We start from the raw sequence: 20,428 nt of genomic DNA, 5'->3' as shown, positions 1-20,428 counted from the left end.
AAATATATACCCATTTGAATGCAGAGTTCCAAAGAATAGCAAGGAGAGATAAGAAAGCCTTCCTCAGTGATCAATGCAAAGAAATAGAGGAAAAAAATAGAATGGAAAAGACTAGAGTTCTCTTCAAGAAAATTTGAGATACCAACGGAACATTTCATGCAAAGATGGGCTCAATAAAGGACAGAAATGCTATGGACTAACAGAAGCAGAAGATATTAAGAAGAGGTGGCAGAACTGTACAAAAAAGATCTTCACGACCCAGATAATCACGATGGTGTGATCACTCACACTCACCTAGAGCCAGACATCCTGGAGTGTGAAGCCAAGTGGGCCTTAGGAAGCAACACTACTAGTGGAGGTGATGGAATTCCAGTTGAGCTATTTCAAATCCTAAAAGATGATGCTGTGAAAGTGCTGCACTCAATATGTCAGCAAATACGGAAAACTCAGCAGTGGCCACAGGACTGGAAAAGGTCAGTTTTCATTCGAATCCCAAAGAAAGGCAATGTCAAAGAATGCTCAAACTACCACACAATTGCACTCATCTCACACACTAGTAAAGTAATGCTCAAAATTCTCCAAGCCAGGCTTCAACAATACATTTACTGCGAACTTCCAGATGTTCAAGCTGGTTTTAGAAAAGGCAGAGGAACCAGAGACCAAATTGCCAACATCCGCTGGATCATGGAAAAAGCAAGAGAGTTCCAGAAAAACATCTATTTCTGCTTTACTGACTATGCCAAAGCCTTTGACTGTGTGGATCACAATAAACTGTGGAAAATTCTGAAAGAGATAGGAATACCAGACCACCTGACCTGCCTCTTGAGAAACCTATATGCAGGTCAGGAAGCAACCGTTAGAACTGGACATGAACAACAGACTGGTTACAAATAGGAAAAAGAGTACATCAAGGCTGTATATTGTCACCCTGCTTATTTAACTTCTATGCAGAGTACATCATGAGAAACGCTGGGCTGGAGGAAGCACAAGCTGGAATCAAGACTGCCGGGAGAAATATCAAGAACCTCAGATATGCAGATGACACCATCCTTATGGCAGAAAGTGAAGAACTAAAGAGCTTCTTGATGAAAGTGAAACAGGAAAGTGAAAAAGTTGGCTTAAAGCTCAACATTCAGAAAACTAAGATCATGGCATCTGGTCCCATCACTTCTTGGCAAATAGATGGGGAAACAGTGGAAACAGTGGCTGACTTTATTTTTCTGGGCTCCAAAATCACTGCAGAAGGTGACTGCAGCCATGAAATTAAAAGACGCTTACTCCTTGGAAGGAAAGTTATGACCAACCTAGACAGCATATTAAAAAGTAGAGACATTAGTTTGTCAACAAAAGTCCATCTGCTGCTGCTGCTGCTGCTAAGTTGCTTCAGTCATGTCCGACTCTGTGCGACCCCACAGACAGCAGCCCACCAGGCTCCCCCGTCCCTGGGATTCTCCAGGCAAGAACACCAGAGTGGGTTGCCATTTCCTTCTCCAATGCATGAAAGTGAAAAGTGAAAGTGAAGTCGCTCAGTCGTATCTGACTCTTAGCGACCCCATGGACTGCAGCCCACCAGGCTCCTCTATCCATGGGATTTTCCAGGCAAGAGTACTGGAGTGGGGTGCCATTGCCTTCTTTGAAAAGTCCATCTAGTCAAGGCTATAGTTTTTCCAGTAGTCATGTATGGATGTGAGAGTTAGACTGTGAAGAAAGCTGAGCACTGAAGAATTGATGCTTTTGAACTGTGTTGTTGGAGAAGACTCTTGAGAGTCCCCTGGACTGCACGGAGATTCAACCAGTCCATTCTAAAGGAGATCAGTCCTGGGTGTTCATTGGAAGGATTGATGTTGAAACTGAAACTCCAATACTTTGGCCACCTGATGGGAAGAGCTGACTCATTTGAAAAGACCCTGATGCTGGGCAAGATTGAGGGCAGGAGGAGAAGGGGATGACAGAGGATGAGATGGCTGGATGGCATCACCTACTCAATCGACATGGGTTTGGGTAGACTCCAGAAGTTGGTGATGGACAGGGAGGCCTGGCGGGCTGTGGTCATGGGGTCACATGGGTCAGACACTACTGAGTGACTGAAATGAACTGAAATGAAGAACAATTTGAAAGGTCACCCTTGAACAACAACAAATCAATATGGCTGACAACAGCCTTCAGTTATCCATGACTCTAATCACTAGTAACAAAAGGACCATCTAATATTTGTCTCTTTAGCTTGGGTCACATGATGTTTTTAATGTGTAAGAACAACAACAAAAAAATCTTAAAAATAATCACAATATAGTTTCAAGATAACCTGGATAAAGTTACCAAAGTTGATGAAAGAATGAAAACCTAAATAGACTGAATTTGAATATGAGTCTAAATTTAAAACTTTCCCACAGACAATCTCTCAGGTTCAGGTGATTTTACTGGTGAATTTTTACAAATATTTAGAGAAGAAATTTTACACAAATTTGTTAAGAGTATAAGAAAAAGGAATCACATTAATTCTTTATATTCTGCCAAAAACCTGAAGACTTTATAAGAAAGGAAATTACGGAGGTATCACTCTCATAAGTTAAATGTAAAAATCTTAAACAAAGGAATAGAGGTATAAGATGTTAATGGATTAGAAGATTTAATATTGTAAAGATTCTCTCAGATTTAATCTAGAGATCATGTTATGTATCACAGTCATCACAGTCAATAAATTCTTTTTAATGCATTATTGAATCTTCATCTCCTGAAAATTTAACCAAAATTCCTAAATCGAATTTCCAAACTGACCTAGTCTAAAAATAAAAAATGACTAGCACTAGGGTAATTTAATAAGTCTAAAATATCCAGCACATGTTTAGTTTTAAAACTGTGTAATGGAGTTCCAAGTTAACTGTTACTTGATTTTCTAAGAAAATCTATTTTGACTAGTTTCTTAAATTTAGTGTATTTCTAAAATACCTACACACAACAAATTCAAAGAAAAACATTTTAGAGCTCTTTTTTTAATGAAAGTGATTTTTTTTTAATGAAAGTGAATGCAACAGAAAGAGTATAATAAACTCTTCAAAATATCTGTATTTTTAGCCAGTGGTACATTTCCTTGTATAAAAATCACCTTTATTTTTGCTATTTCATAAGACCTAACGTCAATGAATTCTAAATGTCCCCTGAAAAACATGTGGTAAACGCAGATGTATCTAGCATTAGAGAAAATAATCTTAGCAATAAAGAAAGTGTATTCACTGCTATATTTAAAATGGATAACCAACAAGGAGCAACTGTACAGCACAGGGAACTCTGCTCAATGTTATGGGGCAGCCCGGATGTGAGAGGAGTTTGGGGAGAATGCATACATGAACATGTATGGCTGAGTCCCTTCTGTGATCACCTGAAACTATCCCAATACGGTTAATTGGCTATACTCCAATACTAAAGAAAAAATAAAGAAGAAAGTGTATTAGTGAACATTATATTTGCATAAATACTTGAAAACAAAAAACACTAGGACTTATTTTTTCTTTACATTAGCAAAGGCTGCCCATCCTTTCAGCTCACACTCTACCTCTTGCCTGGAACGTGGAGATGGAGGCTGAGGGCAGAGAGGATTATAAGGGTGCAGAGTGGACCTAAAAGATGGTTAAAAAGGGAGGTGAAGAAGCCAGATCCCTGGAAAATTGCTGGACTTCCTACCCTCCAACCTTGTTCATTTAATTGTTTGTTTGAGCCATTATTATTTTATATTTCTGTTACATGCAACCAAACCTCAGGCAGGCTTTTAGAGTACATAATTTCAAGTCGTATTTTAGAAAGCAGAACTAGTTAAATTAGTCAATAATGTCCGTTAGTTATAACCTTTATAATTCCTTGTCTTATATAATTAGCTATCATGTTTTCACCCCTACAGGCAGACACTATTACTAAAACTCAGTCATTATTATCTACAGAGCAGAGAATATTAAATTATTCCTATTCTGCCTCACCCAACACATTATTTGCGTATGCACCTACCTCATTATTTTGGAAAAGGAAATGGCAAACCACTCCAGTATTCCTGCCTGGAAACTCCCATGGATAGAGGAGCTTGGCAGGTTACAGTCCATGGGGTCGCAAGAGTCGGACACAACTTAGTGACTAAACCACCACCTCATTATTTAGTGAAAAATGTATTTATCCAGGTATATCTGATGCATCACTTTATTCCATTCGTTTCAGAAAATATTTAGTGCATAAATATAATGGCTAGGCACTAATGCTAGATGAACAAGAAACAGAAAAGAGAAAACACACACACACACACACAACTGTTCCAACAAGCTTACTGCACTGGGAGAGCTACACACACAGCAACTTCCAATAACCAGTCCATCGACCATCTTTACCCCCAACTACCCACCAGATGCCCTCTATACAACCGCTTTGTTGAAATCAGAATCCAATACGGGTCCACACATTCAATCTTGCTATTAAGTTAAGGTCTGTTCATCCAGAACAGTGCTTATTATCATGATGTGAACTTGCTGAAGAGCATCTGTTAGCTGTCCTACAAAATACCTTATCTTCTGGATTTATCTGACTGTTCTCTTGTATAAAATAACCTATATTTCCTAATGAATTTTAATGAATGCCAATTAAGCAATTTTGGCTGGAAAATGTATACATATAATTCGTATCTACATGTACTTATAAATCTATATACTTACATTCACAACAAAAATAAAAGAATACACATCATAAGGTTAATAACTGGCTATTTAATAGTAGGAATATGCAGAGTACATCATGAGAAACGCTGGGCTGGAGGAAGCACAAGCTGGAATCAAGATTGCCGGGAGAAATATCAATAACCTCAGATATGCAGATGACACCACCCTTATGGCAGAAAGTGAAGAGGAACTAAAAAGCCTCTTGATGAAAGTGAAAGAAGAGAGGGAAAAAGTTGGCTTAAAGCTCAACATTCAGAAACTAAGATCATGGCATCTGGTCCCATCACTTCATGGCAAATAGACAGGGAAACAGTGGCTGACTCTCTTTTTCTGGGCTCCAAAATCACTGCAGATGGTGATTGCAGCCATGAAATTAAGACACTCCTTGGAAGGAGAGTTATGACCAACCTAGACAGCATATTAAAAAGCAGAGACATTACTTTGCTGACAAAGGTCTGTCTAGTCAAGGCTATGGTTTTTCCTGTGGTCATGTATGGATGTCAGAGTTGGACTATAAAGAAAGCTGAGCACTGAAGAATTGATGCTTTTGAACTGTGGTTGTTGGAGAAGAGTCTCGAGAGTCCCTTGGACTGCAAAGAGATCCAAACAGTCCATCCTAAAGGAGATCAGTCCTGAATATTCATTGGAAGTACCGTTGCTGAAGCTGAAACTCCAATACTTTGGCTACCTGATGGGAGGCGCTGACTCATCTGAAAAGACCCTGATGCTGGGAAAGATTGAGGGCAGGAAGAGAAGGGGAGGACAGAGGATGAGATGGCTAGATGGCATCACTGACTCAATGGACATGGGTTTGGGTGGACTCTGGGAGTTGGTGATGGACACGGAGGCCTGACATGCTGCGGTTCATGGGGTTGCAAAGAGTCAGACACGACTGAGTGACTGAACTGAATAGTAGGGAACGTATTAGTCCTTGGACTTATTTACATTTCCTAAAATTTTAATAATCATTTTTCAACCCATCCACTCATTCCAGAAATATGTACTGAGCACCAAGTAGGTGCCAGGCAGGCACAGAAAAAGAGCACCCTGCAAAACAGGTATGAATCCTGCCCTTCCATAGTTTATATTCTTAAGGAAGAAATCAGAATGAGCAAAACAAATAAGTAAACGGTGACTATTACAAGGTAGTTTGTGGCTCGGAGAAAAAGAACACAGGGTAAGAGCAAGACAGATTCTGGAGATGAGCTGACACCATAAACTTCTAAAAGTCGGTGCAAGGAGGCCCCACAGCAGTAATGCTGAACAAGATCTAGAAAAGAGAAGACAGAATATGAAAGTCTCTGCTGGGAAAGCAGCAAAAGCAAAGACTTTGGGACAAGAGCGTTCCTGGCAGGCTTGAGAAAGAGTCCAAACAGTCAAGCAAAATATATAACAATATGAATTCAAAAGTCAGGGTCACAGATATACCACGATGCAGAAATGCAAGGTAGTTTTCTTGAACTCCTCTTTGTCCTCTTCAGAATTTTGTAATTTTTAAAATAGAAATCTATTGCCTGTATTAATATAAAAGCCCTAAAAACATGTTAAAATTAGTTTTTAAAATCTAAATACACTGTATGCTCAGAGTTACGCAAAAAATTCTAATGATCACAGTCAATCTGTGCTCATTAGAAAACATTTGGAAATTGTAAAAAAACAAAAAAAACCAAAAAACTGGAAGGTTTCTTTTTTTCCAAGCAGCCATTAGCCCACCAACTTGAGATCTTCCTCTGTCTAGTATACCTAATTCTAAATGACCACTATTAGCACTGATAGGTACACCCACAGATTATCAAGGATAAACATAATTTTAAAGATCTCTAAATTGGTGCAACTTGAAGTGTGGTTCTCAGGTCTCTTGCATCACAATTAACTGAGAAACTTGCAAAAATGCAGGTTCCTGGATCACACTCTAAAGCTAGTAGATCAGACTCTTAGGATGGAGTCTGGAAACCTGCTTTTTTAGCATCATTCCCAGATAAGGTATATACCACAGTACAGCATGAGAACTACTTGCTCAGTTCAACAACAGTAAAGATATTTAGCAGATAAATTACCTCTGCTATCTTCTACTGACCAAGAGTAATCTCTTCAATTTCAATCATTCCTAAACTTACCTTTCATGTGCTTGGCAGGGCAAGCACATTATATCTGAGCATTGCCAACATATGTCAAATCCTGATGTTCTTAAAAGCTTAGATGATAAAATAGGTCACAAGCACAGTATTAACCTACGTTAAAATCCTGGATTAGATGGCAAATAGAAAAGAACAAGGCCATTATGGTTGTTGTAGTTTGGACTCACAGAATGACCACGTACACCACTATGAATTCCCATCTGATCAGCCAAACACAGAATTACATTTAAGACCAAGAAGATCAAGACACTGATTCAGAGATGTGGCAACGTGAATGCGGTTACTTCATCATCCATCTACATACTTAATCTACCGTTCATCTAGATATATATTTTTATATTTTCCTATATTTAACCACAAAAGTGAACGATTATGAATGACATTAGACTTTCTAGGTTGCTTCAGGGATTACAGAATTTCTTGAGCTGCAATGAAGAAATGAGTTTTAACTTGATCAAAGACGTAATCCACTTTTCTTGAACAAGGGTCACTTATATACCTTCAATTAACCATTTTGAGAAGTTTAGCCAAAGAGAAATAGAGGAGTGAAATAATATATTTTCACTCATAAACCAAGAAGAGGTAAATATTTCACTGAAAGAGACATTATGAAAGTAAACATGTAAATACTCATTACAAAAAGATAACAGGATTATTTTTGTAATGTGTGTGTGTGCTAAGTCTTTGCAACCCCACTGACCGTAGCCTGCCAGGCTCCTCTGTCCATGGAATTCTTCAGCCAAGAGTAATAGTGCAGGTTGCCACTTCCTTCTCCAGGGATCTTCCCAGCCCAGGGATTGAACCCGCATCTCCTACATCTTCTGCACTGACAGGCAGATCTTTACCACTGCACCACCGGGAAATAGGGTATGGCAAAAATAAGTATTTTTATAAACACGCTCTTTCCTCATGAAGGAAGATCTGAGAGGCTATGGTAGGAATTGTCTTGTAAACCCGAGGATTCCTGTCCCCCTTCTAGATAATCTGCTTTGTAACCTGGATTTTGTATATGAGATTTTAAAGTAGGGTGGGCCTTTACGCTTATCTCTCTGTGAAAATCAGGGTACTTATTTGGCTGAAACAGTCAGTTACACTGACATTTTTATGTCTGGTCCAAGGTATTAAAATTTATTTTTGGCATGTATTGAGAAAAACCATCAAAGGAAATCAAACAGATTAAAAGCTTTCAAGCTTTAAGATGAAAAGAAATCGCTCACACATAGTCACCAAATCCAAAATTGTATTTTTAATATATGCATCCTTACACTGATAGGAGGCCAGCAATAAATCCTAACATTTAAGAAGTGAAGAGTTGTATCAGCTCAGGCAGGGCTGATACGTACATGAGACAGGCTGCTAATCCAGTCAACAGGCCACCTGTCAAAAACTACACTCTTAGCCGACACAAAATTCCCACAAAGATAAACCGATGTCATTAATGATGAAAGTGAGATATTATGTTCCAAAAGCTACTATTGAAAATAGATGTTTATGAAACATATGCACAACTGTATTTTCAGGAATGAGTTCATTTACTTAGTAGTTCAAGGAAAGTTCAAACAGTGGAGTCACTGTGAACACTACCAGCCCCAGAGGAGGTCAGGTCCAAGGGCACGATGTACCTTCTATGATACTTCTCAAGTGCTACCTTGCATGAGAATCACTTAAGACTCCTGCGAACACTGATTCCAGGGGCTCTGCGAGATATTTGACTTAGTAGGGCCACAGCCTGGAAATGTGCATTTCTGACACGTTCCCAGGAGATGCCGCCGCTGCTGGTCTAAAGTACATGCCCAGTATCACAATTCCAGCTGGCCTCTTGATACCAAAAGGGCAGAGAGTCTAGAAAATAAATGCATTCAACTTCAAAATCTCACCCAATGATAAACATAATCCAGGCTGCAGATATAACTTCCAGACGCTTATTTCTGTCATTCAATTGTAGGTAGATGTGATGGCTATGTACACTCAAATCTCACTGGGGTACATTAGGATAAGGAATTTATAAGACAACTGGACCCCTCCCCAGTCACAGAAGACTTTGCAGGAAAACTTAAATCATATTAATGATTAAATCAAAAAATTCTACAGATTAGGGGAAAACACTTTCTAACTTCTTAAGCAAACTTTCTATATGAGGAGACCTAACACATGTAATTTGTTCATTATGTACAATAATCATTTAAAGGTACAAAAATGATCTAAATCTTCATCAAACTTTTGGAATACTTGAAATAAAATAAAGGAGAAAATGAAGTTGGTGACATATTTTTATGCCTCTGGGGAGCAGCACAGTGCTGAGTGTTAGAGCCTGAGATGGTAGACCAGCTCCCCTTCAAAATTTCCCCAGTTTTGAGCAACTTAATTTTTATGTGCTGAGTGACCTCATCTACAAAATAGTTGTGCTAATTTGACTGGTCTCTAAGAAAGCTTCTAGCGTACATTTGGAAATGACTCCTCTAAACCTGCTTCCATGTTTACCTTAAATATAAAATTTGTATAACTCCTTCCATTAAGACTTATGCAAAATGTTTTATCTTAACGGGTCAAAATTAAGTATTGTCTACTCATTAAGGGGCTTTCCAGGTGGCTCAGTGGTGAAGAATATGCCCGCCAATGTAGGAGATGCAAGAGATGCAGGTTCGATCCCTGGGTTGGGAAGATCCCTTAGAGAAGGAAATAACAATCCACTCCAGTATTCTTGCCTGGAAAATCCCATAGACAGAGGAGCCTGGCCGGCTACAGTCCATGGGTTTGCAAAGAGTCGGGCACAACTTAGTAACTAAACAACAACTTATTAGCCAACTATTCAATTTTTCAGGACTCCACGTGGAGATATGATACTGGAAAATGAAGTTTTTCCAATAGTACTTCAAACATGAGTGCCCAATAATGAGAGCTCTTTTCTACTTTCCAATTTGAAAGCAAGTTTTTTTGTGTGTGTATGAGATACGAAACTGAACTTATTAAATGTAATTACAAATGAGTCTGTATGGGATACTGGGCCATGCTCACAACTTGAACAGTTTGGAAGAAAACAAGAACCTGGGCATAAGGAAAATTATTTAAGACCTATTTTATAAGTTATCCATGTCTGGGCATTCAAATTTAGAAACCAAATTCTGAATGTCGTAGCATCCTTATCAAAGCATAGAAAAATATTTCTTGCATCTTTTGATAAGAGCCTTTCTGAACATGACAATTATCATTTATCCCTTTAATAGCAAATAACACTGATGAATTATCTCCTATGATCTTATTGTGTAAGATTTGTATTCCTGTTTCTGCTGCTGCTGCTGCTGCTGCTAAGTCGCTTCAGTCGTGTCCGACTCTTAGCGACCCCATGAACTTCAGCCTACCAGGGTCGCTAAGAGTCGGACACGACTGAGGGGCTTCATTTTCACTTTTCACTTTCATGCATTGGAGAAGGAAATGACAACCCACTCCAGTGTTCTTGCCTGGAGAATCCCAGGGACGGGGGAGCCTGGTGGGCTGCCATCTATGGGGTCGCACAGAGTCGGACACGACTGAAGTGTCTTAGCAGCAGCAGCAGGCTCCTCCATCCATGGTCCATGGGATTTTCCAGGCAAGAGTACTGGAGGGGGTTGCCATTGCCTTCTGTGACATATATATTTCTTAAATTAGAATATAGAATTCCAGTGCTTTAGGAGATAATTAGGCTACTAAAATCAATGTTGTTAGTACATGTAAAGTAATAGAAAGCAAGACTTTTATCATTATTTTCTAAAAAAATTATCTCACTCAAGTAGCTGACAACGTGACATCTAGATGCATGCGCCACCTGTGGCTCCAACTTGAGGCTGCCTTTTTTTGTTGTTTACAAAGTCTAGCCTATTTCAAGTTTTATCTCTCTGGTTACTGAGATCAAGTAACAACAGCCTGAATCTTGTCTCCTCATGCAACAGCCCATGTTTTACCATAAGAATCTTTGAAATTTTTCAAGTCAATCATGAAGGGATTTTTTTTTTCTTTCACCATACAATGGCATTGATCAAAGCTGATCATTGTATTTTTCCACCAATTTTTATAACTGAAGTTACAAGTTCTTCTTGAACATTTAAGTAACCTCAAGGAAGAGAAAGGTTTTCCTTTAGGGTTTGTTTCTCTGCAGAGTAAATTCTTTGGGGAATTTATCAGATTGTCTCCAGGTATCCATATCTAACTTCTTGCTCATAAATCTCCAAGGAATAGTCTCATCAACAATGAGAGAATAACCTCCATGTGATTGTCACAGAACATCACACAGTCTTGGATGTTGAAAACTGCAAGACACTCTTGGTCTAATATACATTTCAGTTAGTAATTTATTAAGAAATCTCTCTCGATCTCATAATATGATTTCCATGGATTAAAATATTCTCATTAAGATCTCTGTTCCTGAAGAAACACTAGAAACAACATACATGACTTTTCTTTAATATGTCAATCTGCTAAATGGACTAGATATACAAAATATAAGCAGAGATAATTCAGGAACTGCATAAAGTAGTAGCAATGTTTGTATACACATCATTGCCATGAATGGCTGGGTAAACATATTATTCAGCAATCTGGTCAACTGTTAACCTTTCTTGTTTATTAGGTCTGACTTCAAATAAATTCTGGAATACAGGAAAAAAAAGTGAATCTTTCGAAACTGAATTTCATTTTAGTCTTCACTATAGCATTTAGGCAAGTAAAATCAGGTAGTCTTGAGAATTTGTGCATATTTTGCTAACAGTGACAATCTCATCACTCATGTTGGACTTCTAGTATCTATTTGGGCAAAAAGAAACAAAAATAAATAAATAAAACTGTTCCTACTCTTTTCTTAGTAATATAAAAACTGCTGTGGCTCATCCTTACCCAGGCTAAGGGTTTCAAGGTAGAGTATAGAAAACAACAAAAACACTTTAGCCCCAGTAGTCCATCTACTGAGAGCTGCTGCTGCTAAGTCGATTCAGTCGTGACCAACTCTGTGCAACCCCAGAGACGGCAGCCCACCAGGTTCCCCCATCCCTAGGATTCTCCAGGCAAGAACACTGGAGTGGGTTGCCATTTCCTTCTCCAATGCATGAAAGTGAAAAGTGAAAGTGAAGTCGCTCAGTTGTGTGCGACCCTCAGAGACCCCATGGACTGCAGCCTTCCACGCTCCTCCATCTATGGGATTTTCCAGGCAAGAGTACTGGAGTGGAGTGCCATTGCCTTCTCCAAGCAGAGGAATTTAAAAATATTATTTTCTAAATTAAATTAATCTGTCTTTCTGATATATAAAATTATTATGTGACTAGTAGATAACAAAAGTTTTAAGTACAACAATAATTATTTTAAAAGAATGACGAGTTTTTCTGCAGGGTACTTCTAAAGGACTCAGACACTGACAGACTTAGAAATGTAATCTCTCTCTTTAAACCACAGTTGGAGACTTTTAAATAAATAAATATATATACATATGTGTGTATATGAAAGTTAGAAAACGTGTGATTTATTTTTGATACATGACCCAAGTTATCACTAAACTTCATTCAAATCAATTGCTTTTAATTAATATAGTAAAGAAAAAGTTTATATATGTATAAACTATATTTTTAATACAGTAAAAAAAATTTTGGAAATTAGTTAATTTCTGAAAAACAGGAAAGATTATATTTTATGATCTACTTAAGACACCCTATGCCTCTGACATTCAATGCTGTCTATTTTTCTTGAACACATTTCCTTTCAACTCAAAGACTTCTTGGTACAACCTGTATATGAAGACATCCTCAAAGGGGACCTTACACAAGTGCCCGCGGACACAGCAGTAAGAGTTCCAATCTAGAGCTAGAGCACACAGACCGAACCAGCTTAAAACACGACATCGAGACAACGAGCCTTGGCAGGGTTGTAGGTGACACTCCAGGGCTGTTCAGAGGATTCACGGCTGGTCGCCGCGGCACCGCGTAGTCACCAGGTGTGCGGCGCCAACTCCCGGGGCATCAACGCGCGCCAAGCCCCGAAGGACTCGCGCACGGCCCCGCGCCCCTCCCGCGACACCACGCCGTCCGACGGCCGCTCCCCTGCAGCCCGCGCCCTCCCGGGCCCCTCGCCCGGCGGCCCGCCGCTGCTTACCTGGCCGAGGAGGCGACCACGGAGGCGGCGGACTGTGCAAGGTGCCGAAGCCCGCCCGGCAGCTGCGCGAGCGCGGCGCCCGGACGCGCCCCGCCGCGCCCTCCTCTCGGGAGCCGCGGGCTCCGAGGGCCCGGGAGGCGGGCGCCGCGGGCCGGGCCTCACGTGACCCGCACGCCGACCGCTGATTGGAGGGCAGGGGGCGCGGCGGGGGCTGCTGCGCTCGGAGACCAGGCTCCCGGAGGTGGTTACCTGGCAACCCAGAGTCTGCTCTGAAGACTAGATTCCTGGAGTTTGTGGTGAGGCTGAAAGTGGGGGAAAAAGCAGTGAGCCACCGGCGTTCTCACCACCTAACACACATAGCTGCTGCTGCTGCTGCTAAGTCGCTTCAGTCGCGTCCGACTCTGTGCGACCCCATGGACGGCAGCCCACCAGGCTCCCCCGTCCCTAGGATTCTCCAAGCAAGAACACTGGAGTGGGTTGCATTTTCTTCTCCAATGCATGAAAGTGAAAAGTGAAAATGAAGTCCCTCAGTCGTGTCCGACTCTTAGCGACCCCATAGATTGCAGCCCACCAGGCTCCTCCGTCCATGGGATTTTCCAGTCAAGAGTACCGGAGTGGGTTGCCATTGCCTTCTCCTAACACACATAGAGTCTTCACATAATACATATGGATCCTTGTTCTAGGAAAATGAGTCAGATATGCAGTGAATAAGTCACCTCACCTCCTTGAGGAGCCTGGGCTTCCTTGAGCTGAGCCTCCTTCAGAGGCTGTGAGTTGAACCCATCACCTGGAATGTGAATACAGAATACTGTCTATTGGGCACTTCGTTATTGTCTGATTGGGCTCAAGAAGCTCTGTGCAGTACCCCTATGAAAGCTATTTGTCACTCTTAGTGGGTTTGTGTGTAATTAGTTTAGCTCCCCTCAAAGTGTGCAAACTGACATTTTCCTGGTGGAATCTGGTTGAATGGAAATGGTACTGTCATTCACATTTCCTTCTTAATAGCTCTAAAATCTCTTCATTGCCAATGGCCTTTATCAAACACACAGGAGAAAATAAGCCTTCAGATACTCGGAATGAAGTGTTTAATAACACTTATTGAGCTTTCACTATATGTCAGACTCTGAATAGTTAATAAATTAATGATTTACTCCAACCAACCAACTAACCAGGGACATTCATTCCCTAGACTTAATTCTGACCCTCTTATGCCATAGACTTTTTTCTTCCAAAGTATTCTGCATAGTCTATTACCTACCACGGCATTTAACATTATATTTTGCAAATTAAAATTGGCTTAAAAGTTACCTCTCCACATAGACAAGCTTTTTAAAAGCTACAATCAGTTCTTACAGGTCTGTTCCCTTCATTCAATAAATGTTGGCTCGATGGATGGATAAATAAATAAATAAGCACATACTCTACCAGAGAAAATAGAGGACAATGCCTAAGTACATATGATGTGTTAACTCCTAAAATAGGGTTATGTAAAAGTTCTGTGAGATAATTTCAGATGAGGGAAGGAGAAAGTTTTTTGTCATTGTTTTCAGAGAAACTTTCAATAAGTGATATTTTAGACAGGAATTTAAGAACCAAATAGATTTTACCTGTTGGAAAAAGGACTGAACATACTGTGCAGCAGGAACAGCATGGCCAAAAACAAGATGGGTAAATGCATGATTGATTTAACTAATTTTGGCTTGTTTGCGTTCTCTGGAGAAGGTGAAGGTAGATATGAGGGGAGAGAGAAATTGGTAAAAGATTAAACTGAGAAAATTGGAAACCAAATTGAAAAGACATTGAACACCCTAATTAGGTTAGACTTTAACCTCTAAAACCAGAGCTTTTCCTTGAGAAAAGTTACCTTCAAAATGAGGGTATGTAGGGTGCAGAGGGAGAAGGCCATGGCAACCCACTCCAGTACTGTTGCCTGGAAAATCCCATGGGCGGAGGAGCCTGGGTCAGAGAGGACTGAGGGACTTCACTTTCACTTGTCACTTTCATGCATTGGAGAAGGCAATGGCAAGCCACTCCAGTGTTCTTGCCTGGAGCATCCCGGGGACAGGGGAGCCTGGTGGGCTGCCGTCTCTGGGGTCGCACAGAGTTGGACACGACTGAAGCGACTTAGCAGCAGCAGCAAGGGTGCAGAGAAATGAAAAGTGTGACGAATTAGGGAAAAGATACTGATGGCTTGAATTAAGACTGTGAAAATAAGAATGCTAAAGAGGGGAGATGGAAAGAAACATTTCTGGGAAAACAGACTGTCATTTTCATTTATGACAGATATTTGCTTGCTACAGTGTCAACAATAACAAAGAGAAAAAGTTGTCAAAAAAGACACAATGTCTAGCTTGGTCCACTGGTTGAATAAAAATATCTTTTACATCTAAATAATTTGTTCATAATTGTTTCAGCTCTCCAGTTAAAAATCAGAAACCAAATGGGACATGAGAAATTATCTGGTTGTGCACTCACAATTTAAAGATGAAGGTCTTGGGGCCTGGAAAATTCTAGAATTTGTCAAGATCCTACAACTATATTATTAATAGTAGCAGAACTGATATGATCCCAGACACCCTATTCAGTGCTCTTCTCCCTTTCCTGTGATTTTGTTTGTAAGTCTTAAAAGAGAGGTTTAAACAATCATAGGTATCACAGATCCAGAACCCAAAGAAATAGTATACCCTGATTTCGAAGGAAAACATATTTTTACCGTGGTTTTCACTCTTTTATTCAACAAATATTTAATGTCATTCAGGCTGACTGACAGTTTCAGGGCAATCATTGGGTCTTAATTAGCAGAGTAATTTAGGGAATCTATTGATTCCAGCCAGTATGTCTTAATGGCTAAACATGTTATGAGAGTATTGGCTTTGGGAAGGTTTTCAAGGCCATTTAATGTGACAAGTGCGTTTTTAGTGAATATTCTAAATTAATATGAAGAAATTCCTTAACTTAAATTTTAGGAAAATTTATATTAAGGGGCTTTAGTTTCACCTAAGTGAAAAGCCTTCTCATACTACTTTTAATGTAAAAAATGGTAAGAGAATAGACATAAACATGACAAAAAAAAAACACAAAAACTGATCAAACTGTAGAGAATGAACTACTTAGAAACTTACTGTGTGTAAAAACACTGAAGCCAGATTGTACTGGCTTGAGAGAGAGACAGTTGTCATGTTTTTCAGGGTTTTATAAACCCATTGTTATACACAGTTCTTATTAAAATTAAATGTTATAAATTTATAATTTTAAAATGTTACTAAAAACAAATACTCAAAACTTATCACTTTCTAATTATTTTTATTATTTTATCTGTGTCTAAGTTATTGAAGTTATTTATGTCTATTACGTCTATGCCTGCTTAGGAAATACTATATAATATATATATTGTGTAATATTATAATACTATATAATATTTCTTCCTAGTGCATCATTCCATGATAGGATGGAATTGGCCAAAATCAGTGTATTTACAACTCCCAAATCAGCAAATGCTGCAAATCAGGGCAGGATTCATGGTTTTGTTGACTGTCTAGACCTGTGCTGTCTAATAAAGTAGCCCACTAGCAACATGTGGGCTTTTTAATTAGTTAAAATTAGAAAAGAATGAAAAGTATCATTCCTCAGTTGCAGTAGGCCCATTTCAAGTGCTCAGTAGCCAGTGATGTTTGGTAGACACCATTGTAATAGTTTAAAGCAATTATCTGTCAATTACAAATAAATAAATAAATAAAATAGCCAGTGTAGTTAAGTGACTTCTGCATTAAACAGCACACATAAAGGGCATCTTCATCATCGTCTTCATTGTCACAGAAAATCCTCTTGGTAAGTGTTGGTTTATTTCCAGAGTCAAAAAATCATTTCTGGAAAGAGCCATATGGTAGATATTTTAGGCTTTGAGAACCATGCAGCCTCCATCTCAACCACTCAGTTGTGGTTAAAGCAATCAGATAAGACTTAAATAAATAAATGGGGCCATGTCCCCCATAAACTTATTTACAAAAACAAGCTCTATTTGACCTACAGGTTATTTGTCAATCTCTGGGATGAACTTAAGGAAATGATGGCGATAATATTAATAATACAATTCAACTGTAAACTGGAATATGTCTATCATCACAATATAATAGCACAAAAAATTGAGGTATTCTTCTAAAATTCAAACACTATTATCCAATACTGCAAAGAAGTTGGTAAAGTCAATGACAAAAAGCCTTCTTTGTTTTGCTTTTGACTCATTAACAGGAAAATATCAATCAGCACTATGTTTATTTGCCTATTGCAACTGTGATTTAGCTACAAATACAAGAGTCTGGCAAAAATTATGGAAGAATTATGTGAAAATCAATTAGCTGCATGGAATATAAAATAAAAATATTGTATTATTATGTGTAAATTGCATGCAACACACCCTTTATCTCAGAAAAATCTGTAATAAACTTGTGTACCTAAATATGTACACATTGTTTTATTCAGAGAGCTTGTTGTTAAACATTCATTAGCACTGAAAAGTACTTGGTGGTGGTTTAGTCCCTAAGCTATGTCCAACTCTTGGCGACCCCTTGGACTGTGTATCCTGCCAGGCTCCTCTGTCCAAGGGATTCTCTGGGCAAGAACACTGGAGTGGGTAGCCATTTCCTTCTCCAGGGGATCTTTCTGACCCAGTGATCAAACCCAGGTCTCCTGTGTTGCAGGCGGATAGTCTATCAACTGAGCCACCAGGGAAGCCCTAAAAAAGTTCTTGCTGCTGCTAAGTCGCTTCAGTCGTGTCGACTCCTAGCGACCCCATGGACTGCAGCCTACCAAGCTCCCCCGTCCTTGGGATTCTCTAGGCAAGAACACTGGAGTGGGTTGCCATTTCCTTCTCCAATGCATGAAAGTGAAAAGTGAAAGTGAAGTCGTTCAGTTGTGTCTGACTCCTAGGGACCCAATGAACTGCAGCCTTCGAGGCTCCTCCATCCATGGGATTTTCCAGGCAAGAGTACTGGAGTGGGGTGCCATTGCCTTCTCCGAAAAAAAGTTCTTAAATATGTCTAAAAATGTGACACAGCGTGCATTATGATTCTTGGTGTCTCTAAAGCCACCAGTCTACGTACCCATTGATTTGTCTTTCTATTTATCTGTCATAGACTTGAAGATGTGCCGCTCATCTCCAGCTGTGGCAAACACCAAAGACAGATGACCCCATGTGCTCTGCTCAGAGTCCACCACTACTGGGTCTTGCCAAAACCACACTTGCATAGTATGTCAGTTTTCTCTCAATAGTAATTGTTTACCTTTGGCACAGGACTAATTGTCTCCAGCTACAGAGAAAGAAAATTGTGTGAATACATTTTTTATTTTAAATGGAAGATTCTATTTGAATGTATATTTGCATTGAATATTGGGGCTTCCCTAGTGGCTTAGTCAGTAAGAGAATCCACCTGCAATGCAGGAGACCTGGGTTTGATCCCTGGGTTGGGAAGATCCTCTGGAGGAGGGCATGGCAACCCACTTCGGTATTCTTGCCTGGAGATTCCCATGGACAGAGGAGGAGCCTGACAGGCTGTAGTCCATGGGGTCACAAAGAGTCGGACATGACTGAGTGACTAAGCACAATAGAAACAGGCAAAATTATTCTTGTTTATTTGGACAGCCACCTGAGTTTATACCCTTAATTTTACCCCATTCCTCTTAACTAATAATATGTTTTCAACTTATTATATTCCAGGAAACATTTTCGGGTGTAAGATACGGACAGATTTTATCTGAAATAGATATTGTACGTGCCTATGTGCTAAGTTGCTTCAGTCGTATCCGACTCTTTGTGACCCCATAGACTGTAGCCCACCAGTCTCCTCTGTCCATGGGGATTCTCTGTCCATGGGGAATACTGAAGTGGGTTGCCCTCCTTCAGGGGATCTTCCTGACCCAGGGATTGACCTGAGTCTCTTATGTCTCTTGCATTGGCAGGCAGGTTCTTTACCACCTGGGAAACCTGCTGCTGCTAAGTCGCTTCAGTCGTGTCCAACTCTGTGCGACCCCAGAGACAGCAGCCCACCAGGCTCCCCTGTCCCTAGGATTCTCCAGGCAAGAACGCTGGAGTGGGTTGCCATTTCCTTCTCCAATGCATGAAAGTGAAAAGTGAAAGTGAAGTCGCTCAGTCGTGTCCGACTCTTCTCGACCCCCTGGACTGCAGCATACCAGGATCCTCCGTCCATGGGATTTTCAAGGCAAGAGTACTGGAGTAGGGTGCCATTGCCTTCTCCGAGATACATGTTATAACACACTAAATCTAAAATTCTCTAATATGGGCATTCTATTCCTGTATGTGTGTTTTATATACATATAAATGTGTTTTTATATGTATATAAAACTGCCTATGTATTGAAATAAAATTTATCAAAGCTTTTTAAAAAACTTTGAAGAAGTGTATATGAGAGACTGAGACAGCGCAACAGGCTAAGCTGAGTCAAACTAAAGCAAGATGCAGACTTTGGCTCTGGAAAACATGCCTTAGACTGTTTTGCTGTGAAAACAAGACAAGATGTTGTTGCTATGAATGGGAGTCCCACATGAAGCAATTTGCTGAAAATATCTCGGAAGACTTTGGGCCCCTAAGACAAAACGTTTTGTTCTAGGGATGACTGCCAATAATTTATCTTTAATCCACAATTTTAATATTTTAGTGACATCAGGTTGAAGAGAATAGTCATTTTTCACTTGTTTTGAAAATGCTTAAGATCATCAACAATAAGTTAAAATCTAGCATTTAAAAGTCTTGTTCAGTACATGGCCAAATTTCCTTTGGCCGTGTTTTTTGAGAGCAGTCATAAAATTAAACCTGAGAGGATGTCTTCTCTGTCACTAAGTTTCTAATCATAGCAATCTTGCTGAAAGAAAAAAAAAAAATCTTAAATATATATTTTATGAAATATGAAAACAATATATGTTGCATTGTGTTTTTCCAGATGCCAGATTTATAAATTGATTGATTTTATGGCCTAAAATATTTTTTCTAAGGAGCAAAACAGTTTAATAATAAGTATGTTTTTTTTTTTTTTGGCATGTTGTTTTTCCATACTCCTTTGTCCCTATGAACCTTTTTGGCACCAGGGTCCGATTTTGAGAAAGACAATTTTTCCATGGACTTGGGGTGGAGGGGATGGTTTCAGGTTGATTCAAGTGCATTATATTAATTGTATACTTTATTTCTAATCTAATGCTGCCACTGATCTAACAGGAGGTACCGGTCCTTGACCTGGATGTTTGGGGACCCTGCTCTGTGTCACCCTGACTCCACAATTATATTATAGTTTGGGGCTTTTTAGAGGTGAAAGAGGGAGAAGGCAATGGCACCCCACTCCAGTACTCTTGCCTGGAAAATCCCATGGAGGGAGGAGCCTGGTAGGCTGCAGTCCATGCTAAGAGTTGGACACGGTTAAGCGACTTCACTTTCACTTTCCACTTTCATGCATTGGAGAAGGAAATGGCAACCCACTC

The 20,428-nt window shown here is 39.7% G+C and overlaps 1 protein-coding gene across 5 annotated transcripts in view; it reads right to left on the bottom strand.

The window, feature by feature from the left end:
• WDR17 (WD repeat domain 17) overlaps window positions 1-13,026 on the bottom strand; it is a 69,566-nt gene extending 56,540 nt beyond the window's left edge. For 4 of the 5 annotated variants that reach the window (XM_061404101.1, XM_061404103.1, XM_061404106.1 and 1 more), the window contains exon 1: window positions 12,944-13,026. The gene's annotated coding sequence lies outside the window, so the exon portion shown is untranslated. The remainder of the gene's footprint in view (window positions 1-12,943) is intronic. The other variant, XM_061404104.1, reaches the window with a different exon arrangement.
• Window positions 13,027-20,428: the final 7,402 nt, after the last annotated feature.

This window comes from Bos javanicus, chromosome 27 (assembly GCF_032452875.1).
Source record: "Bos javanicus breed banteng chromosome 27, ARS-OSU_banteng_1.0, whole genome shotgun sequence".
Lineage (NCBI taxonomy): Eukaryota > Metazoa > Chordata > Mammalia > Artiodactyla > Bovidae > Bos > Bos javanicus.
This window is presented reverse-complemented; position numbering and strand designations above follow the sequence as displayed.